The 22,114-nt window shown below is 44.5% G+C and overlaps 1 protein-coding gene and 1 long non-coding RNA gene across 2 annotated transcripts in view; both read right to left on the bottom strand.

Annotated features, from left to right (window-relative positions):
• The window catches only part of Aopep (aminopeptidase O (putative)), a 309,373-nt gene that overhangs the window by 190,243 nt on the left and 97,016 nt on the right, over positions 1-22,114 (bottom strand). The window lies entirely within an intron of this gene.
• On the bottom strand, positions 10,404-13,429 carry LOC144249938 (uncharacterized). The gene is made up of 3 exons (XR_013342349.1): positions 13,344-13,429; positions 11,859-11,931; positions 10,404-11,706 (listed from the first exon to the last, which is right to left on the bottom strand). It is a non-coding gene; the product is annotated as an uncharacterized LOC144249938 (long non-coding RNA).

Raw genomic sequence — 22,114 nt, 5'->3', positions numbered from 1 at the left:
TACACCCTTGACAGATGACACACGAGACAGAGGGGGTATGTGTTCCTTTCTACGTCTTTTCTTCCCATGGCCATTTCTCCATATGCCCCAAATCATGCTAATTTGCCAATTAATAAGCAGCCAGCCTCAGTTGCAGTCTCCTCCAAAGCTTGGCGAATTTCATGCTTCTCTGGTGACAGCAGCAGCTGCAACTCTCCCCAAACCACATCTTTCCCTTCGTCATGAGGCCTCCTTGCTGGCCACAATTTGCCTTGGCCAGAGATTCCCCCAACGTCAGCTTCTACCAGAAACTGCCACCCATATGCACAGTTCTAGTTCATTAGTCTCTCTGAAGCAGATCCAGCTGGCCAGAGCAGTCCCAGGTGGTCAACACCAAGAATGTCAAAGCACCCCAGCACACAAAAGCTGAGAGGGAGTGGACGGCAAAAAGAATCTAGTTTGATTGCCTCCAAGTTATAGACAAGGCTATGGTACCGTGAAACACTCATTCACCTAACACGGCCCAGCCAGCACCAGAACCCAAGTCCCGGACTCAGCAGTCAGTGGGATTGTGAAACAGATGGAGTTAGAAGCTACTGAGATAGAAGCTACTGTTTATGGTGTGCCCTGTGCCAGGCACTGGGCTAAGTGGCTTCCTGAACCTCACATACACCAACTTGAACTCAGAATCTTTCCTTCAGATCTGCCCCTCTTCCTGTCCCCACCTTAGCCAATGGGCCCCCATCCATCTAGCTGTTTACGCCACAAATTTGCGAGTTGTCCTGGACATCTCTCTTCCTCAGCAGCTCCCCACTCATGACATCTCACCCCGCATTCAGAGCACGCCTTATGTCTTTCCACTCATCTGCACGAGCACACTCTTCAATCCACATTGGCCTCTGGCCTGGACTGAGGCCGCAACTCTGATCTCACCATTCTACTGCCACTGAGTCCTTTCTCTGTCCATCCATTCCCCAACCAGCGACCAGGGCAAGCCTGTAAAAACAAATCAGATCACCTCATGCCCCCCTCAAAACACACACACACACACACACACACACACACACACACACACACACACTTCTTAAACCCACTGATCTTCCCAATACTCTTGGGACAAAGCTCAGATTCTAGAAGGCCCAGTCTCACCTGATCCCTGATAATGTCACCAATCTTATTTCATCCCAATCTTCCCACAGATCACTAAATTCTACAAACACTTCTTTTAATTCCCACAAAGTTGCAAGCCCTTTCCAACCCACAGGCTCTCTCTCTGCACACAACCCTTCAGACCTCAGCTTCCACATCAATTCCTTGGGCGCACTTTTCCTAAGACTCTGCTGGGAACCTCTCCTGTGCAGCATTTACCAGTGTGTGGTATTATATTTTGGAGAATATTTGACTAATAACCATTTCTCCAACCAGACTACGTGTCCATGAGGACCAGGACCACACTCATTTGTTCATCATTATAGTTATTAAGTGTCATGCACATAATACATCCTAATACTTATTGAATTCTTTAGTTTACTGAAAACTCAAGTATAATATTATCTGCCATTTGTAGATGAGCAAACAAAAGCATGAAGAGCTTAAGCAACCTGCCCTAGTCCTGGAACCAGTAGGAGCATACGAGGGATTCCAACACAGGTTGCCTGAGCCCAAAGGCCTTATTCTTAACATTATCAGATTATATCAGAAATGGAGCAGGCTGAGAAGATGCGAGAGCCACTTAGCCCAGAGAGATAGTAAGTTTTGATATTTATTTGACTCATTTGGAATAAATGGAGTCTGTGAGAAGCTAAAACTTGGCCCCTAAAAGTCATCCACATCCTAACTCCTGGAGCCTAGAAATGACCAAAAATGAAGGAAGGGGAGGGAAAATAAGGGAGGGAAGGAAAAATAAGGGAGAGGGGAGGGGCCTTTGCAGATGTGATTAATTTGAGGATCTTGGATTGGATAAATAGTTCTGGATTTATCAGGGTGGAACCTAAATGCAATTGCAAATGTCCACATAAGAGTGGCCAAGGGAGAGCTGACTAACAGAGATGTAATGACAGGGCAGAGAGAGGTGAAGACTGTCTTAATTCAGGCTGGTAGGACAAAGTACCACAAACAACAGAAGTTTGTTCTCTCGATTCTGGTGCCTAGCAGTCTAGAGCAACACGGGGGGGGGTTGTTATTAAAGCCCTCTTCCTGGTGATAGCTGGTTACCTTCTTCTTGTATCTTCACATGGTAGAGAGCAGAGAGGGAGGGGAAACGAGTGGTTCTGAGTCTTTTCATAAAGCACTAATTCATTAAAGGCCCCCCCCACCCCCCGTGAGCTAAATGCCCCACCTCCTAACACCCCCAGACTTCCTAGCAAAGATGCCGGCCTTGAGACTTGGTGTGACACAGCCACAAACCAAGGCACACCAGCTGCCACCAGAAGCTGGAACAGGTCAGGAACAAGACTGTCCCCAAGAGCTTTGCGGGGAAGCATGGGCCTCCCCACACCCTGACTTCAGATGTCTGGCCTCCAGAGGAATCAGAGACAATTTCTACTGTTTAAAGCCACCAAATTTGAGGTAATTTTTTTACAGAAGATGCAGAAAGCTGGTGCAGAATCCATAATATGACTTTGCTACCAGGGGTGTGCACCTGGGGAGGAGGCTCCCCCTCCCCACACACTGCCCGTGCCCACGCCCAGCCCAGTCACCGAGAAGCACAGCGCCTCATCTCTTAGCACCTTCTCTACTGTACAATCTCTCAATAAAGAATCTGAAAAGAGAAACCAGAAAATTAAGAGGTTCAACACTATAACAAATGACTAGGGCTATTTTTTTTTAATTATGACTAAAACAAAAAAATTTTTTCTAGGGCTCAAAATGTTTCTAAGCTCAGGACTTTTGTGAAAGCCAAAGTAAACAATGTTTTAACTTTGCTTCCAAAATGTTACTGGATCCACAGAGATCTGCTGTCTTCACTTTTGTAATACAATAAATAAATGATAGTCAACAACTGCTCTAAAATAGCTAAAGAATCATATTTCATGAAATTAGAAACCTTGTGCTCTCAAGTTCATCTTTCAGACTAATTCTGGTCTATGATTCTGTCTCGTACACTAGTGTTTGGACCTGGCAGACTGATAACTCACTCTGCTTCTAAGATCATCTGTAGTTTTAAAGAGAAGATGCCTTAGAAATTTTCCATGACTTGTTTTCACATCATAGGAAGTTGTGAGACAAGACAGGCTGTGACGAAATGTGCTTAACACTCAGTGACCCCAGGGCAGGGGGCCTCCTGTGGAGCTGTCACCTTGCTGCTCTATTCAGAGTTCCCAGATGGCAAAGGGATATTAAGTTGTTGGAGGTTAATCCTGCCAAAGGAAATCAGAAATTTCCAAAGCCATTGTCAATATGGCTGTGCAGTTTAAGAACACACACAGGGTGAATTCACAGCACTTAAAATATAGTTGAAGAAATCACCGTTTTAAGAACAGTAGAGAATAAGACAGACAGCAGAATACATCAGACACTAGAAAGGCAATATGTCAATCAATGGAAGGGTAACTGATGTGATACAGCAATCTATATACGGGGTAAAATTGGGAGTTCATAACCCACTTGAATCAAACTGTGAAATATGATGTATTAAGAACTATGTAATGTTTTGAACGACCAACAATAAAAAAAAAAAGAAAAAAAAAAAAAAAAGAACAGCCATAAGAGTTCATAACTCCAGATGAGGTGAGGAGGAGAGTAAATCAGGTGAAGTGACAGTCATGGCAGGGAGAGGCAGGAGGGGGAGGATATTTTAATGTAAGAAAATCTTCTGGATGAAGATGTTTCTCAGAGAACCCAGAGCAGATTTGGGACGCAGTTAGGAAAACTGAAAAGCACTTCATTTATCATACTATGTGGAGAGAAGGACGGAATTATTAAGTTCAATTGACTCATTTTATAAATAAGAAACTGAGGTCAAGATGCCAGGGTTAGGTCACTCCCCCAAGCTGCTGGGTGGCCAAGCTGGGGCTCACACTGGGGCCTCTTAGACCTCTTCTGGTGCTACCACCTGGGCTATGAATGGACCGTCACCTCTTCGAGTTTACTTCAGACATTAGGTGTGTCTACCAGCTGAAATAATTATAAGGTAGCTTTCATTTCTTGAAGGCAAATAAATTAAAACTGCTTTTAACCAGTTCTTCTCAAAATGACATTCAAAGAGACACAATACCCATCACCTTCCTGCTCCTCCTTCCTTCTTTTGATCTTTGGTGGAAGACAGATGTCTGGTCAAATGGTTTGCAGTAAAGCTATCCAGTTTATGTCTGAGCTCCTACCAGCCACCCTGAAAAACACAGGCTGTGTGGCCACTGAACTTCTGCTGGGTGGATGCAGCTGTGGGCACAGGGGTGCTGGGCCACAGGCTCATGGCCCATGCCCAGCCATTCATACTCAGGGACATTAAGCTTTCTGCTGCTATGTCCCCACCCCAGAGCTGGGGCCCAGAGGGGCTGGCTACCCAGCCAGGGCTTGCTTCTTGGCCTTTGGCAGACAGAGCGCGGCAGCCCCTGGCATGGAACCTGTTCAATGTGCAGACCCCAGAGCTGAGGTTCTTATTCTAACGCTTCCTCAACAGTGACATCTGATGACAAGAGCACATCTGTCCTTTGTCATATATATATTTTTGAACCACATCCCAGAATCCAAGAAAAGGACATCTGTGACTTTGTATAATGTTTTTTATGTAAGAATAATTTGAGAACATGTTTTGTCTATCTCTAGGCCATCATTTATCAAACCTAACGGGCATCTGACCCCATAGCAACCACCAGTTACAGGCAAATTCAAAACCAAATTCCTCAGAAGGTTAAGTGATAAACTAAACATGATACTTTATCACTGAGGAGGGTGAGCACTGTTCAGAGTACTCAGCTACTGCACATCGGACACTCTACACACGACGGCAAACGATGTGTTATTGGAGACATAATGACTAGCAGTCTGAGCTGACTCCCCAGGTAGTTTCTTTTCTTACTATGTATTTCTTCTAAATTGGAAAATCCTAACTCACACAGACATCACCAGAGGAGCCCCACGTACTTGGCACCTCTCAGATGTATCTGGGGGTTGAGATTCAACATGATCCTAGAAATTAGGGACTGATTTTCACCAAGATCTCTTTCAATGCTTGTTAAAATAAATCAGCGTACACATTAAATTTGAGAGCTGGAAGATTAGGCTAAATGCTCCATTGGAGAGGAGGGCAATAAATAGATGCCCATTCTACTTTTGGGTTGTATTTGGCAAGCATTCTACAGCACTTGGATATGGTTTTAAAACATAACCTATAATTCTTTCTCTAATGAATAAAAGTCTACTCATTCAGAAAATGTTGTTAGCTCTTTGTGACACTGCAAGGCACCAGGACTATAGCTGGAAATAATGCCACCGTCTCAATGTGGTTTGCTCCCGAGGAGTGCATGTGTTGGAGGCTTGGTCCCCTTGGGAAGACGTGGAGCTGACAGAACCTCTAGGAGGTGGGGCTGGAGGGAGAGGCTCAAGTCACTGAGCACCCTGCCCACGGAAGGGATTCCAAAGGGTGGTTTTCAAGCCTGAGCCTGGCCCAACCCAGCTCTTTCGCTGCTTCTTAAGGATTAATCGCTTGCTCCCACACACATTCCTGGCATCACCATCTGCCATGATGTCATGTAGCCAAGAGGGCCTTCATCCCAACTGGGCTGATGTAGGTGTCATGTCCTTGAATCCCCAAAATTGTGAGGCAAATAAGCCTCTTTTCTACGTAAGTAGCCTGCTTCAACAACTTCACTACAGCAGCAAAAGCTGACTAATACAGAAGACAGGGACAGACCTAGGAGACACTACAATTTCTTGTACTTATTATTAAGTAGCTTAATCCTCAGCCCTGAAATAGCATATGATTTGAGAAGGTCACCTAAATGACAAAAATGGCTTTTACAGACACTAAGCAGTGTCATGAAGATAGGTTTTATTTTATCGTGCAAGGCAAGCACTCTACCACTGAGCTATACACATCCCAGCCCCATGAAGATAGGTTTTAAACTCAGATACCATCTTCCAAAATCTTCTGAGGCACCTTCACCTCCAGGACATCACTGCCCATTTTCTTCATTTCAGTAGACATTGTCACACTTTTCACTATTTCTTTCAACTACTGTCAGGGTCAGGAGAGAGTGCAGACCACCAACTGTGGTCCAGTCACATTCTAGTGCAACCCTTTTGTTCATGTAGCAATGTCCTCTGTCCTTTCTTCTGTTACAAATGATCCCAACACACCTTTTTCATTCTCCTTCATGGCTCACAATATAATCCCTAACCAAACGTTAAACATTCTTCTCTTACAACATGGACTTTCTTTGAGCAAAACCTCATCAAGCAATCCAATATCAGACAAGTACCACCCATTGGAAACAGCTGATTAATAAACTCCACATCACTGTTCTGCCCAGATGTGAAGTAAAAGATCTGCAAGCACAAACATCTCAAAGCAACTGCTTTCCACACTGTACCAGAGAATCACACAACATCCACCCACTGAAGAAACTTTGCCAACACCCCATTTTGATTTCTCTGAGCAACACACCTGTCATGAGCTTTCAGGAACCCTGTTTGCTCTGTGAGAAGCAGAGTTCTGGATATCATTTCTGTGCTTTGGGCCTCTTTTCTCATTTCACTGTAGAATTAATTCATCAATCTCACCTTGAGAAGCACAATTTTGGATTAACAGGTTGACCTAGGTTGTGTTTAAAAATAGCAGAGAATGGACAGTATACAGTGCAGTAGGGTTGAATGGACTACTAGTCCATCAATCTAATTTCAGACACTTACCGATCTTCTTTCCTTTCTGGCCCCTTGAGGTAAGTCATTCTACTTGAGGAATCACTGGTGGCATCATTACAAATACACACTTTATACTTGCTCTGGAATCCCATTCACTATTTACAGCTCCAATGTTTTTATGAGTGTTAATGTTTCCCTGATTCATTCTATTTCTACTTTTTTTGGTGAGGGGGATTCTGGGGATGGAACCACTGAGCCACACCCCAGTCCTATTTATGCTTTATTTTGAGACAGGGTCTGGCTAAGTTGCTTAAGGCCTTGCTAAATTGTTGAGGCCTTGAACTTGACATCCTCCTGCCTCAGCCTCCCAAGCTGCTTGTATTACTTGCACTGCCACCTTGCCTGGTCCTCTATCTCTATTTTCACCCTCACCATCAAGCCGTTGTCTTTTGAACTGTATAAAATAAAATAAATGCATTTACATGAATAATGGCAGATAACAACAAAATGTTAGATGAGACAAACTGCCCTCAGCTGGCCAAATCCTAGCCAAGACAGTTTTTCCAGCACAAATGCAATCCTGAAGAAGATAAAGATTACTAAGAACAAGATTCCAGTGAAATTCAAAATTAATGTTCATTAGTAAAATATGTCTGAATAAAATGACTTGATTTTTCCCCTGAAGCTGCCAAGGCACCTGCAGATCACCTGACAGACTTGGAAGGGCTCCCCAGCCACCTGCAGGCCACACTGTAAATCTGTGCCCCCAGTTTTCCCGTTTGCCACAGACTGTGTAATGCGCAGCCAGGGGCTGTCAAGACTTCTCCAGCTCCAACTGAACTGCGTACAGAAGTGTCACCTCCACCTCCTCCTCCTTTACACCCTCCACCCCGCCTCCAGCGACCACTCTCGCCACCCTGGTCTTCCCCAACTTCTCCTCGATGACTCAGAGATCGGAGAGCCTGGACGGCCTGTGCCAGACTTCTAACACTGACGGACGGGGCGAGGGCACTGCTGTGCTCATCAGGCAGGCCTCCGCCTTGGAGACGCACTAGAATGACCTTAAAAGCTTTTAAAACTTAAAAAGCTCTGCTGCCTAAGTTCCACCCAAGACCAATTTAACCAGAGTCTGGGGGGCAGGGCTCAAGTACTTCTACCTTTTTTTGGGGGGGTACCAGGGATTGAACTCAGGGGTGCTCACCCACTGACCCACATCTCCAGCCCTACTTTGCATTTATTTAGAGACAGGGTCTGAGTTGCTTAGCACCTCACTTTTGCTGAGGCTGGCTTTGAACTCACAATCTCCTGCCTTAGCCTCCCAAGCCTTTGGGATTACAGATATGCGCCACCACGCCCAGCAAGTACTCCCTGGTGATTCTAAAGCACAGGTAGAGCCGCAATCCTAGTGCTTGGGAAGCTGGATGAGGATCACTGTCATAAGGAGGCTCTGCCATAAGGCAACTCCCAGAGTAGCTACTCAATGCTGTGCCTATAGTAGAGGCCCACAATCCCAGCGCTTGGGAGGCTGGATGAGGATCACTGTCATAAGGAGGCTCTGCCATAAGGCATTGAGTAGCTACTCAACGCTGTGTCTGCTGGGACTACCCAGCTCTGAGTGCATCATCTCTCCGAGGGCTGCTGGGACAAGCTCCTTCTTGGATTCTTTGAATCTAGTGGTGCCTACTGATACTGGTTCTTTTCACCTCTCCCGTCATCATGTTCTTGAAATGGTCTCTGTCACACCCTTCCCTCTAAGACAGAGGCTCTCAATTTAACTGTATGTTGGAATCCTTGGGGCTTTATCAATGTCTGGGCTGTGCCCCCCATCAAGTAAACCATTACCTCTAGGGACAGGAAACAAGCATCAGTGTTGCTAAAAAGCAGAAGACTGAAAATCAATACTCGAGGGGTTGCAGTGTCTAGCAGGACCACCACAGCTAGCAGACTGGGCTCCAACTATGGAGCACGGTTCTGAGCTTCCTGAGTCCTTCTAATGAGGAACATCCTTCCTCAAGAGCTTAAGGTCCACTGGCAGAGACAGTCAGAAAACCCACCAGTTAGAGCAATGTAACAGAAATATTTAAAATCTTCCACAGGGCACTGAGGAGGGAACACTCAACAGCCTATGAAACTGGGGAAGGCACCCGAGAAGAAAGCACACCAGAATGAGGTCGGAGGGACTGCTCATCCTAGAGCGAAGAGCAAAGGCTTTCTTAGAAACATCTACTTGCTCTTTAAAACATTCTCATTTATGGGCTGGGTGTGGTAGCGCATGCCTATAATCCTAGCAGCTCCGAAGGGTGACTGTGAGTTTAAAGCCAGCCTCGGCAAAAGCGAGGTGCTAAGCAACTCAGTGAGACCTGTCTCTAAATAAAATATAAAAGCGGGGGCTGGGGTTATGGCTCAGCGGTAGAGTGCTCGCCTAGCATATGCGAGTCTCTGGGTTCAATCCTCAGCACCACACAAAAATAAATAAAATAAAGGCATTGTGTCCAACCAACTATAACTAAAAAATAAATATTTAAAAAAATATAAAAAGGGCTGGGATGTGGCTCAGTGGTCGAGTGCCCCTGGGTATACATATACATATACACATACACACACACATATATATAAATATTCTTATTTATGGACACACTGACAATTAGGACATTTAAATGAAATGATACACACACAAATCTATCCATCCTGATTAAACACTAAGGCTCCCTGTGGCTGGAGGTAATAGGCCTGGGACACTGACTGCCCCATCCCTCTTGGCCTCCTAAGAATGGAGGGCCTCTGGATCTCAGCATACCTGTCACCCGTGTGCATGACAACAGCATGCCAAGGCACACCTGGAGGAGGTACCAAGTAAGGATTCACTGGGCTGCTAGTAACGAAAAGTCAACTCAAACTGGTTTGAATAACAAGGGGTCTCAATGTCCCATAAGACAAAAAGTGCACGACTGAATGGCCCGCGTCCAGACTGTCAAGGCCTGCCTCTGCTTCTCTGCCATCTTCTTGGCTGTGCCTGTCCTGGGTATTGGCCTCCTCTTTAGGGTGGTGGCAAGATGGCCGCACACCGCTAGATACCATGTCCAAATGTGATAAGGTCTAAAGAGGAAGAGAGCTGTCCTTGTGTGTCTTATTTCTCTTGGTGACAAAAGCTGCCCCTGAAGCCTAAACAAAGTTTCTCCTCATAGTCCTTTGGCCAGAGTCTTGTCAAGTATCCTCACCAAGCCAAATTCCTCATACGGGGAAATGGGACACCATGATCAGCTTAGACGGAGCAGGAAGACCTGGGGAGATATGGACAGGATGCCTCTTCCCTGAGACACTCAGGAACTCTTCAAGCAAGGGGGGAAGTGGGACTGCGGTTGGGCAGGCCACCAGGAGGGGCTGCTAGAGAGCACCGTGAGGAAGGAGGGCACACGTCCTGAGTCAGGTGGTGGGCTCCAATCCCCTTACCACTTACTAAGGGGTGTGTGAGCTTCAGTTTTCTTCTGACCAAAACAAGGATAATAAATAAGAGTTCCCAACTCAGAGGGTCGCTGGAAGGATTAAATCAGGATTACATGTAGTCCTTAGAAGAGACTCACAAGTTCAAAGTCAGCCTCAACAATTTAGCAAGGCCCAAAGCAACTTAGTGAGACTCTGTCTCCAAAAAAAAAGGATGTGGCTAAATGCCTCTGGGTTCAATCCCTGGTACCAAAAGTAATAATAACAAAACAAATATCAAATAATAGACCTGTGGACAAGAGAGGATCTCTCTGATTAGCACTGTACTCAGGCATTCGGTAAGTTTATTTGTCTTTCTGCATATTAATAACTTAATTGAAAGTCCACGGCTTCTTATTGCTAGCAAAAAGATGTTACTATAGGTAACACTCTGCAATTAGAAATACTTTCAAGGTATTGAAGACATTACTGCAAAAAAATAATAAAAAACTTACTGGGTAGTGGGTGGAGCTCAATGATAGAGAACTTGCTTAGCATGCATGAGGCACTGGGTTCCTTCCCCAGTACAACAACATCAACAAAAAATTTACTGCGCAAAAAGATAACATTTTACAATTGGAAATGCTTAAAAAAAAAATCTCTTGCCCCTGGAAACTAAAAGAGAAGAAAGATAATCATTATTATCTACAGTGAACACTTGCTGAGCTGTTAATGTGTGCTGGAACTGCTATAAATACCTTACTTGCATTATCTCACTGAATCCTAAAACTAAGCTGTGGAGTCACATTTATCAGCAAAACACTTAAAACTAAACTCAAATAAGACACGGGTTTGTTGTTTAAACTGTAGAGTTTTCCACAATCTAGTATTAAATGAAAACCAGAGCTACTCAGGTCTTAGTTCTAAGCCAGGTTTTCTCCCCTTCCTACCCCTCCACCCGCCCCTATTTTAACGCCTCTAAACTCAGGGTAGATCCTACAACCCTGCCCACATTTGAGTACTGTCGTCCCCCGCTCCTCAGGGTGCGGTCACCTTGGGTGGCCACTCACAGGAGCCAGGAATGGCAGCCCTTCCAGCCATCTTGGGGTCAGGTTCCACGCTCTCCTCGCTGACCAAGTCCATGCTGAGGAGGCGCTGCCGTTATGGAGGGCCTTCACATGGGAACACGGGGACCACATGCATTATTATGCTTCCTCTGGTGGCTGGGAGTCAAGGAATTCTCATTTTAAATTGTAGGTCAGTTTGGGACAGTTTGGGCCTGAATGTTGGAGACTAAGTGAGATGTCCCCAATCCTGCAGTTGGTTTATAGTCAAGATTTATCACTTTGCTTCATTCCAAGGACCAAGTAATAAACTGGAAGTTCAGAGATGCCACTTCAATCCTGGTGTACAGCACTGATTTGCTGGGTGCTGTGGGCAGTGACTGAAACGCCCTGGGCTCTCCTTCATCTGTTAAAAGTCATCACTGTCCCCGCAGAAGGCCTATGGATATTAAAAGTAACTAATGAGATTGTTTCGGTCCCAACAGCTCACGCTTTCTCCCACCCGTATCTGTTTCCTCCTTTACCACACACGAAGGCCCCGATCTCCCACCCCGTTAATGACTCAGCTTATTAAGGAAATCAGCTACTTGCCTGGCAGCTACCATGGTTCTGCTTCATTACTTCTTGAATTAATTTCATTTTCCTCAATCTTCTGTAAGAATATCTTCAGTTTCAAGAAAGGTAGATGTTAAAACTCAGCAGCAGAAGCCAAGTTCACATGATCCGTGGCAAAGCCTCTCACTCTCCTGCCCCACAAGCCACATCAGTTCCTCCCACTCACTCTCTGTCAGTGGCTCCCCTGTGACCACAAAGTGAGACTCCAACTCCCAACTCTCCACCATCAGCCACCCACAGCTGCAGCCCCAGGTTCCATCTCTCCTCCTCCCACCGTGAGCACCAGGCACAGCCAGCTCTTCTGCATCTGCCATGATATCTGCTCTGCACTGTCTGAGGACTGGGATCGTAAACGTGAGGGAAAAGGCCTCGGGCCTGAGGACCACAGCCTGGCCCCTTTCTGGAAAACGGGATGGGCTATAGCAGATACAGAGCTTGGTGGTTCCTGCCAGCCTGGGGTATGGGGTGTGTGTGAAGGAGAGGGAGAAGGAAGGGAAAAGTATAGGGAGGGGACAGGAAGAAAGAAGAGGGAGAGGGAGGCAGAGGCAGCAGGACGCAGTAAATGGACCTGCCTGACTCTTCCACTACCAAGTTCACCAACCTCCCTGTGCCCACTCCATGGATGCTCTCCTGACAGCGGCCCCAGTCCTCTCTTCCACTTCACCCAGACCGTTCTCATCACAGACAAAGGTGCTGATGTTCTGCACCCTGAGACATCCCCATCTGACTCCACACCTCCTCCAGCAATCTCCCTTCAGCCTGCTGTCTCTAGGGCAGGGTTCCTTGCAGGAGCTTCCTGTATCTGGTATCTTAATGCTCTTACCCACATTCTCTCCTAACCCACTGCAATGACACCTTCTCTCTCATTATTCTATCACAATGGCTCTTTTCCAGGGCACCAGCGACCCCCACTCAAACAAAACCGTCTTCCAGCCTCGGTCCTCATACATTCCACCCAGCAGCTGGCATACACTGCCACTATGCACTCCTCACTCTTCTTATCGTCTCTCACTTCTTCCACAATATGCTCCTCCAGTACCGAGACTTTAAATAATATCTGTATCCTAAAGACCAAACCCTGGCCCCCGTTTATATCCCTAGCTCTGGGCTTCCTCTTGAAGTCCACTTACATTTCCACTTGGATATTCCAAACAAACTTAAAACCAACCTTGATTTTCTCCTTTAAACTTATTCTTTCCCTGGCATCCCCATATCAACAAAATGGCACCAACATTTTGTTCAGCTCCAAAACTTGAACTTGTTCTTAATTCCTCATTCTCTCAAATCTGACCTATAATCCATTCCAAAATCTCAACAGTCCTACCTATTCAACATATCCCAAATCTGTATCCCAATCTGAACACTTGTTCACCATTCACTGCTGTGTACCCACCCCAAGCTACCATCACCTCACCTGGGGCCTCTTTACCACTCCATACACCTCATTCTCCCCTGACCTACCTTCTTTCTCTTCCCCCAAGTCGAGAGTCCATCCCACTTGATAGGTATGATTCCAGTCATGCCCCTCCATGCACAAAGCATGCAAATGGCTCCCACAAACTGCTCCGCATAAAAGGCCCTGCATGACCTGCTCTAATCTCACCTCTCTGGCTCATTCAGCACCAGCACCTGTCTGTCTGGCAGCTGTTCTACCTGCTGAGTCATTGCTGGCATGGGCTCTGCTGCCCTGGCCCTCCTTCCCGGCTTCACCTATCCTGGACCGGCTGCATTTGCTCACAGCACCTTCACCTTACAGCAATCATGGATCGCTTCTGGCCTCCTCCAATGAGCTTAAACTCCATACTGGGATGGACTCTGTCTGTTCCAAGCATCGGAATAGTATGTGGCATATTGTAGGTGTTGCCAGATTAAATGAATTAAATTCTTGCACCTGTTTATTTTTTCCCCTGAAATGGCCACTTTTCTGTTTCTACATAACTCCCTGACTGCCTCCGGGACCTTCTGCGCTGGCCTCCTGGGCTGCACCCCATCCCTCTGGAACTCCACTCTCAGGACCAGCCCCCATCTGGCCTGTTCCAGCCTCACGGCAGTTGAGACCTAAGCAGACTCATCTGATCATCACAGTCATGGGTTCTTCCAGGCACAGACTGTGGATTTGTCTTGCATCCCAGTGACAACAGATTCTGGCACGCAGTGGCATTAAATTCACATCTGTGGGCCAGGTATGGTGGCACACATCTGTAATCCCAGCAAATCAGAAGGCTGAGCAGGAGAATCACAAGTTTGAGGCCAGTCCCAGCAACTCGGCAAGACCCTGTCAAGAAAGGGTTGGGGATATGGCTCAGCAGTTAAGTGTCCTAGGCTCAATCCCTGGTATATTAAAAAAAGAAAATTAAGTAAAAAACAAATACACACATACACACCTGTGTGTTTAATATACCAGGTATGACTGAGCAACTCCATGAAAGAAAAAAATAGAAAAGACATAGCTGAAGGAAGTGGTGACTTTTTCCAGCTTTATCCAGGCACTGTTTCTGTAGCATAGATCTTACTAACAAAAAGACAGCAGTAACTGACTAAAACAACACTGGACACATGCTTACTTACGTGTTCACACCTAAGAACACGAGAAGGTATATTTGAAGGAAAATGAAAGTCAGGTGCAACTACCACAGCTTGGATTATGAGAGAAAAACCAAGGAAATAATGTAATCTCTTCCTCTCTGAAAATTAATGGAGTGTCCAAGAGCCACGATCGTTCTAGTAAAGTCAGATAAGAAGGAAAGAGTTTTAGTTAAATTTAGCTTTGTCTGGAATACCCATTTTTGAAACGTGGTTTCAAGGGCTCACAGCTGTCCCCTCTGATACCCAACCCACCCAGGACACTAAAGAAGCCAAACTGATGATGACAGACTAGCCTTCCAGCCTCTGATCAAGCCCATAGGTGCCAGACCCTGTGACCCGTCAACCTGAGCTTCGTGAGAACCTGGGTATGAGAAGGTGAATAACGTCAACTCAGAGAAGCACCCTGGGTGGAGGCTGGAAGTCAGTCACCTCACGGGGTCAACAAAGACTGGCCGCAGAGGAGGACATTCCTGAAATGGGCTTTCCAGGGTGAGCAGGAGCTGGCCAAGTTGTGAACTGGGGGAAGATGGTATCTCTGCTAGTGAAGCACAGCAGGCGCTGGGAGGCAGAGTGGGAAGGGCCTGGGCACCCTGCTGACCCAAGAAGACAATTCTGGTGGCTTTCAGGCAGGCCAATCAGGTCTGCAGGGAGAAGGGTGATCCTGTCAGGAGTGCGTGAGCTCCAGGGCCAGGGGCAGGGCCTCCGATCGGGAGGCACCCGAGAAGGGCAAGGAGAGGCTCAGTTCAGGGAGACGCGGCTGGTGACTGGCTGGTGCAGCAAAGGAGAGGTGACGCTGACTTTGGGTTCACCTAAGTCACTGAAAGAAGAAGGGCAGTGCCACTCATCAAGACAGGGGGACAGGCTGCACGGTGTCTGCTTCCTGGAGTCAGCCTGGGCCTGGGGAGAGCAGTATGAGCGCCCTGGCACCCAGCCTCATGGAGAAACCCAGGGCCTGCGGCAGGGCACAGCCTCCCTGAACTGTGACGCAAAGGCCACACTAAATAAAGCAGAGGTGACCCCGACTGCTAATAGGAACTGTGGGGTGCACTTGGCACCCCACACCCCACAACCTCCAAATAGAACACGTTTACTGGCACTTGAATGAGTCTTGGGGGACAGCTTGGGTACTTCTGAAGACTTTGACATTTTCTTATTGTTTGTTTCTTCTTGACTATCACTTCCATGTCAGATAAATGTTCGAATTCTAACTTGAAAAGATTCTTAGATTTATTCAGTTTTGGTAAATAAAATAGTATGTTTTGATCTTTTAAACTACCACTACCACAATCAATCCCAACAAGCCTTTGGTGGCTTATTATAAAACAGACTACAGGCAAAAATGAAGAGTACCTGCAGCCCTCGGGAAGATGAGTGTCCCCAGGGGCTCATCTGTTAAGGGTCTGATCCCCAGGGTAGAGCTCTTGGGAGGTGCAGGAATGCTGAGGGGTGGGACCTTGTGGGAGGTCTTCAGGTCATTGGCATTGTGCCCTCAAACAGACTACGGGACTCAAGGGGCCTGGGCTCCCCACCCACCTCTCTTTTGCGTTTTGGGCCACAAGATGAGCAACTCTGCTTCATCATGTGCTTCTGCCACAATGTGTTGCCTCACCAGAGGCCCAAAGCAAAGGGATCAATTGTACATGGAACCTCCAAAATAGTGAGTCCAAAGAAACCTTTTTTCTTAATAAGTTGATTACCTCAGGTGTTTCATTATAGGGATGTAAATCTGACTTAACATAGTACCTAAAGTCAAAAGGTCTACTTTGCTCTCTTTTCCAAATGAATATGACTCTAGAACTTTGCCATGGAGCAATATATGAAGCCTCTGAAAAGTACACAGTAGGAGGTCATAGAGGAAAGATCAGAGTGCAAAAAACCACTGAACCAGTGTGGAAATTCCCCTTTCTCCTCCAGTATCCCTGGGACTGGATTCTTGGCAGCCTGAAATCCAAGGTTAGGCAGCAGGGCATGGATAGGAAGCTCCAGGAGAAGTTCTCTAATATGAAGGTGGTGGTAGGGGACCAGAAGGGGAGGAAGAGCACCTACAGCTCAGAGAGAATGTAGGAGAAATTCTCCATGCCCTCGTCCCATTCTCGTTTGCTCATGCCCTAGCCCCAGTCAGTCCTGAGTGGCCACGATGACACGCAGTGGAAGTTGTGGAAGTTAGGAGGGAGAGACCCCCTAACACTCGGGGGAGCTGTGGTCTAGGAGGCTGGGGCAAACACCCATGGTTTCTCCTTCTGTGTCAACACCCCTCCTGCTCAGTCCTGACGTGGGTGGGCCCTGTTGCGGGCAGAGTGCCATAGGAATTAAAGCCTCGGGTTTCCTGCCAGAAGACCTGGAGGCTCAGGACACCAGAAGATACCCAAGAGGGAAGGAAGGCCCAGAGCCCCATTAAAGATGCTTTTAGGTTCCCAAGTTCATCCTCAAGCAGAGAAGGAAGAGATCAAAGTACTACCAGTTCTAAAGCCTTTGGAAACGGCACTAAAGGACAAACCACCACCACATCCCAGATTGGCAGTTGGGTGGGACACATGTGACATAGAACCAAACAGCACTGCAAGGACTTTAAGAAGAACAGACATTGAAATCATAGAAGAAGGCCAGTCAAAATTTGCAGCCTAAACCAAATGCCATCAATTACTGCTTAAAAAAAAATTATCCATAGATTTAAACAAGACCCCAAGTCTCTTTAACATATTTAAAATTTCCAAAATGCAACATAAAATTACAAAGCACACAAAGAATCATAAAAATCTCAACTCATATGAGAAAAGACAACAGATGACAATGTAGAGATGATAGATATTGAAATTACCTGACGAACATTTTAAAGTAGTTACTGTAAAAATGCTCAAGGAAGCAGGGTCAACTCTCTTGAAATAAGTAAAAAGATGGAAAATCTCAGCAAAGAAATAGAAAAAATAAAGCAGAACCAAATAAAAACTTTAAGAATAAAATAACTAAATTAGCTGAGCATGGTGGCATGTTCCTATAATTCTCAGCAACTCAGGAAGTTGAGGCAAGAGGAATATCTCAAGTTTGAGTAATGTGAGTGAGATGTCTCAAAAAATAAATAACTAAAACAGGCCCAAAACAAAGATAACAAGATTTTAAAAAGAAACACCACCTCATTGGGTAGACTTGGTAAATAACAGGAGTCAGTGAACTTGAAGACTTAGCAGAAGAATCCACTCTGAATAGGAGAAGGGAAGAAGAAAAAAGGAAAAAAAAATGCTGAAATCCTTGGTAACCTGTGAAGCAAAACTGAAAGGTCCCTGGAGTCTCAGAGAGAAAGAGAAAAGAAAGGTTACCGTCAGAAAAAACATGGAAGATATAATGGCTGAAAATACCATAAATTTGGCAAAAGACATAAACCTACAGATCCAAGATGAACAAAGTTCATACAGGAAATACTGAAAGAATTCAACTCCAAGACAAGTCATAACCAAACATGGAAAACTAAAGACAAAGAAAAAATTCCTGAAAACATCCAGAGAAATTCTTGTATTACTCATAAAAGAACTGTTTTCAATGATGAATTACTCATCAAAAACCTTAGAGGCCAGAAGGATGTAACACAGTATTTTAAAAGAAAGAAAAACACTATTTACCAAGAATTATATGAAAATATCCTTTAAAGAATGAAGGTAAAATAAAGACACTCATCAGGGAGGGTAAATTAAAAATTTATTTTATTTTATTTTTTTTTATTTAGTAGATGTGCTCTAAGAGAATCCCTACGGGAAGTTATTTAAACACAAGAAAATGAAACTGGAAGGAAACTGAAATGTCAGGAATAAAGGAAGAGGAATAGAAATGGTGTAAGTATAATAAACTTTTTTTTTTTTTGGTGTGTGTGCGTGTGTGTGTGTGTGTGTGTGTGTGGTGCTGGGAATGGAATCCAGGGGCGTTCTGCCACTGAGCTGCATCCCCAGTTCTTTCTCGCTAAGTTGCCAAGGCTGGCCTCAAACTTGGGATCCTGCTGCCTCAGCATCCCAAGTTGCTGGGGCTGCTGGGGTACACCATCAGGTCCAGCTTCTTATTCTGTTCTTTAAAATATTCTTGACAAGCAAAGGCAAAGCTAGCAGGTCTGATGAGATTCTCAATCTTTATAAAGAGAATACATAAGACAACTGCAAGACAAGAGCAAAGGCAGATGGGAAGGGGCCTGTGGGTAGAAGAACCACTTAACAGCAGAACAGACATTCTCCAAGACGCAACCTATCTGGAGTCATAAAAACCCTAAATTTTAAAAAAAAGAAATCACAAAAATATATATCCTTTGACAATAATTGAGTTAACTAGAAATCAATAACAGAGAGATAAGACAGTTTCCAAACCTTGGAAATCAAGCAACACACATCTAAATAATACAGAGACTTCAAAAAAAAAATCTCAGAGTAAAATAGCAAATAGTAAAATGAGCAGAAATAGAAACCTAATCTGTGGGACACAGCGAAAGCAGTGGTGCAGGGACGTCCACACCATCAGTGAAGGGAAGGAAGGGAGGTCCAAGATCGATAAAATCACCTGTTGTAAGAAGCTAGAAAAGGGAAAGCAAAATAAATCCAAAGCAGGCTGAGGAAGGAAATAACAAAAATAAGAGCAGAAATCATTCAATTATAAACAGAAAAACAACAAAGAAAAATCAATGAAACCCAAAAGTTGATTCTTTGATAAACTTCTAGCCAGCTAAACAAAGGAAAGAAACGAATTACCAACATGAGAGAAGAAATTATCACTACAGACCCTAAAGACATTAAAAAAGATAATACGGGAATACAATGAACAACGCTACACCATAAGCTCAATGACTTAAATGAAAGAAAACAGCTATAGGAAAACTGCAAACTCTCCCAAGATGACACAGACAGCCCCAATAGTCGGTTAGCAACAATGAAATTAAATGTGCATCTAAAACCCTTCTGAGAAGAAAATCCAGACCCAGGTTTCACTAATGATTCCATCTAGTGTCAATCGACAGAAGGCAGAAGAGAGGAACACTTCCCACCTTGCCTTATCACACCAGAATCACCCTCATGTCAAGAGCAGACAGGAGGGTAAGAAAAGAAGGCTGCTGGCCAAAGCCACCAAGAGCACAGATGCAAAGGTCCCCAACAAAATGTGAGCAAATGGAGCACAGAGGCCGAACAGACCACAACAAACTGTGTCTCACCCTGGCAAAGAAGGGCTATTTTCAATATCTGAAAATCAACTGGTATAAGCCACTGTACTGACAATCTAAAGAAGAAAAAATCCACAGGATCATAACAATTAGTACAGAAAAAGCATTTGGCAAAATTCAACACCTAAGATGGCTTCACCATGATGAAACTCGTCAGTAAATTGGAATAGAAGGGAGTGTCCTCAACCTGGAAAGGGCACCCACAAAACCTACAGCTGACAACCTACTTAACAGTGAGAGGTCCGGAAGGAGACAGGCTCACTGGACACCCAAGAACCCCCAGAGCTGAGCAAGGCAAGAGGAAGAAAGGAGAGTCAGACCTATTAGAAAGGAGAAGTTAAAGGACAGCCATTGTGAAAAATGGCACAGAAGTTCCTCAAAAAACAAGAAACAGAACTGCCACAGGATCCAGCAACCCCACTACTGGGTGCACAGCCAGCGGAGGTGTGCCTGACTGATGAATATGTAAAGAAGCTGTGGCCGGTCCACGCCTGTGATCCCAGCTACCTAGGATGCTGAGGCAGAGGAGCACAAGCTCAAGGCCAGCCTCAGGGACTCAGGGAGACCTTATCCAAAGTAAAACAGAAAGAGCCTGGGTACCGCTCAGCAGTAGAGCACTTACCTAGCATGTGGGAGGCTCTTGGTGAGATCCCTAGGACCACAGGGTGGGGGTGGGGGTGGTGTGGCATATATACCCAAGGGAATAGTATTTGGCCATAAGAATGAAATCCTACCCTATGTGGATGGGCTTGGAGGACAGTATTTTCCGTAAAATAAGCCAGGCTAAAAAAAGTTGATCTCATAGAAATATAGAGTAGCACAGTGTTTACCAGAGGTTTCAAAGAATAGAAAAGTGTAGGATATAAAAATGGTTTGGTTAGTGAGTACAAAACTATACTCAGGTAGGAGGATTAAGTTCTACATTTCTGTGGTACTCTAGAGTGACTACAGTAAAAATAATAATAATAGTAATTTGTTGTATATTTCAAAATAGCTAAGAAGGGAGATAGATTTGCTAACACAAAGAACTGAGGTGATAGATTTACTAATTACCCTGATTTGATCACTACACACTGTTTCAGAATGCCACTGTACCCAATAAATATGTTCAATTATGTTTCAAGAAAAAAAGGAAGATATATAACTATCCCTATTTGATGACTCCTAGAACCAGAAAAATGAGAAACAAATAATAAGATATCGGCCACAACTGTTATAAAAAGGGATATGAAGATTCCTCAGAAAACTTGGAATGGAACCACCATTTGACCCAGCTATCCCATTCCTCACGTTTATACCCAAGGGACTTAAAATTAGCATAATACAGTGACATAGCCACAATGTTTATAGTAGCTCAATTCACAATAGCTAAACTATGAAACCAATGTAGGTATCCTTCAACAGATGAATGGATAAAGAAAATGTGGTACATATACACAATGGAATATTACACAGCCTTAAAGAATGAAATTGCAGCATTTGCCAGTAAATGGATGGAGGTGGAGATACCATGCTAAGTGAAATAAGCCAATCACAAAAGCCAAAGGCCAAATGTTTTCTCTGATTCGCAGATGATAATTCACAATGGTGGTGGGAGCTAGGGAAGAATAAGTTACTTTGGATTCAATTTGGAGAGTGAAGGGAGGGGAGGATTATGGGGGCAGGAAGGATAGTAGAATGAATCTTGATATTATTATCCTATGTACATATATAACTACATGACAGACATGATTCTACATCATATACAACCAGAAGAATGGGAAATTATATTCCATTTACATATGACGTGTCAAAATGCACTCTCTGTCATGTATAACTAACTAAAACAAATTTTAAGAAGATTAAAAAATGAATCGTATTCCTACACAGTAGTTATGAAAAACAGAAACCAAAATTTAAGAAGAATACTAGTTATAGTAACTCCAACCAAATCACAATATTCTGGTATTGCTGTAATAAAGTATACGTAGGATTTGTCTTTTGTAAGCTACAAAACATTGATGAAAGAAGTTAAAGAATGGGCCTGGGGTTCTGGTTCAGTGGTAGAGAACTAGCCTAGCATGTGTGAGGCACTGGGGTTGATCCTCAGCACCACATAAAAATAAATAAGTAAATAAATAGGTAAATAAATAAATAAAAATAAATAAAAAGTTATTGTGTCCATCGACAACTAAAAAAAAATTTTTAAAAAGAAATCAAAGAAGACCTATGGATTGGAAAACTCAAAGTAAGATTCAGTAGATTGTCATCTGTTTCTGACAAATCCAATCCAAATGTCAACATAACATTTTGTAGATAGAGATAATTTATTTATAAAATTTATAGGGGAAATCAAGAACCAGACTAAACAAAAGGGGTATATCTCACCGGTAGAGCACTTGTCCTACACATATGAGGCCCTGGTTTCCATCCCAGCACCAAGAAAAAGAACCACTTCCTTCTTGCTAGGTGCAGTATC

This window comes from Urocitellus parryii, chromosome 13 (genome assembly GCF_045843805.1).
Source record: "Urocitellus parryii isolate mUroPar1 chromosome 13, mUroPar1.hap1, whole genome shotgun sequence".
Taxonomy (NCBI): Eukaryota; Metazoa; Chordata; class Mammalia; order Rodentia; family Sciuridae; genus Urocitellus; species Urocitellus parryii.
This window is presented reverse-complemented; position numbering and strand designations above follow the sequence as displayed.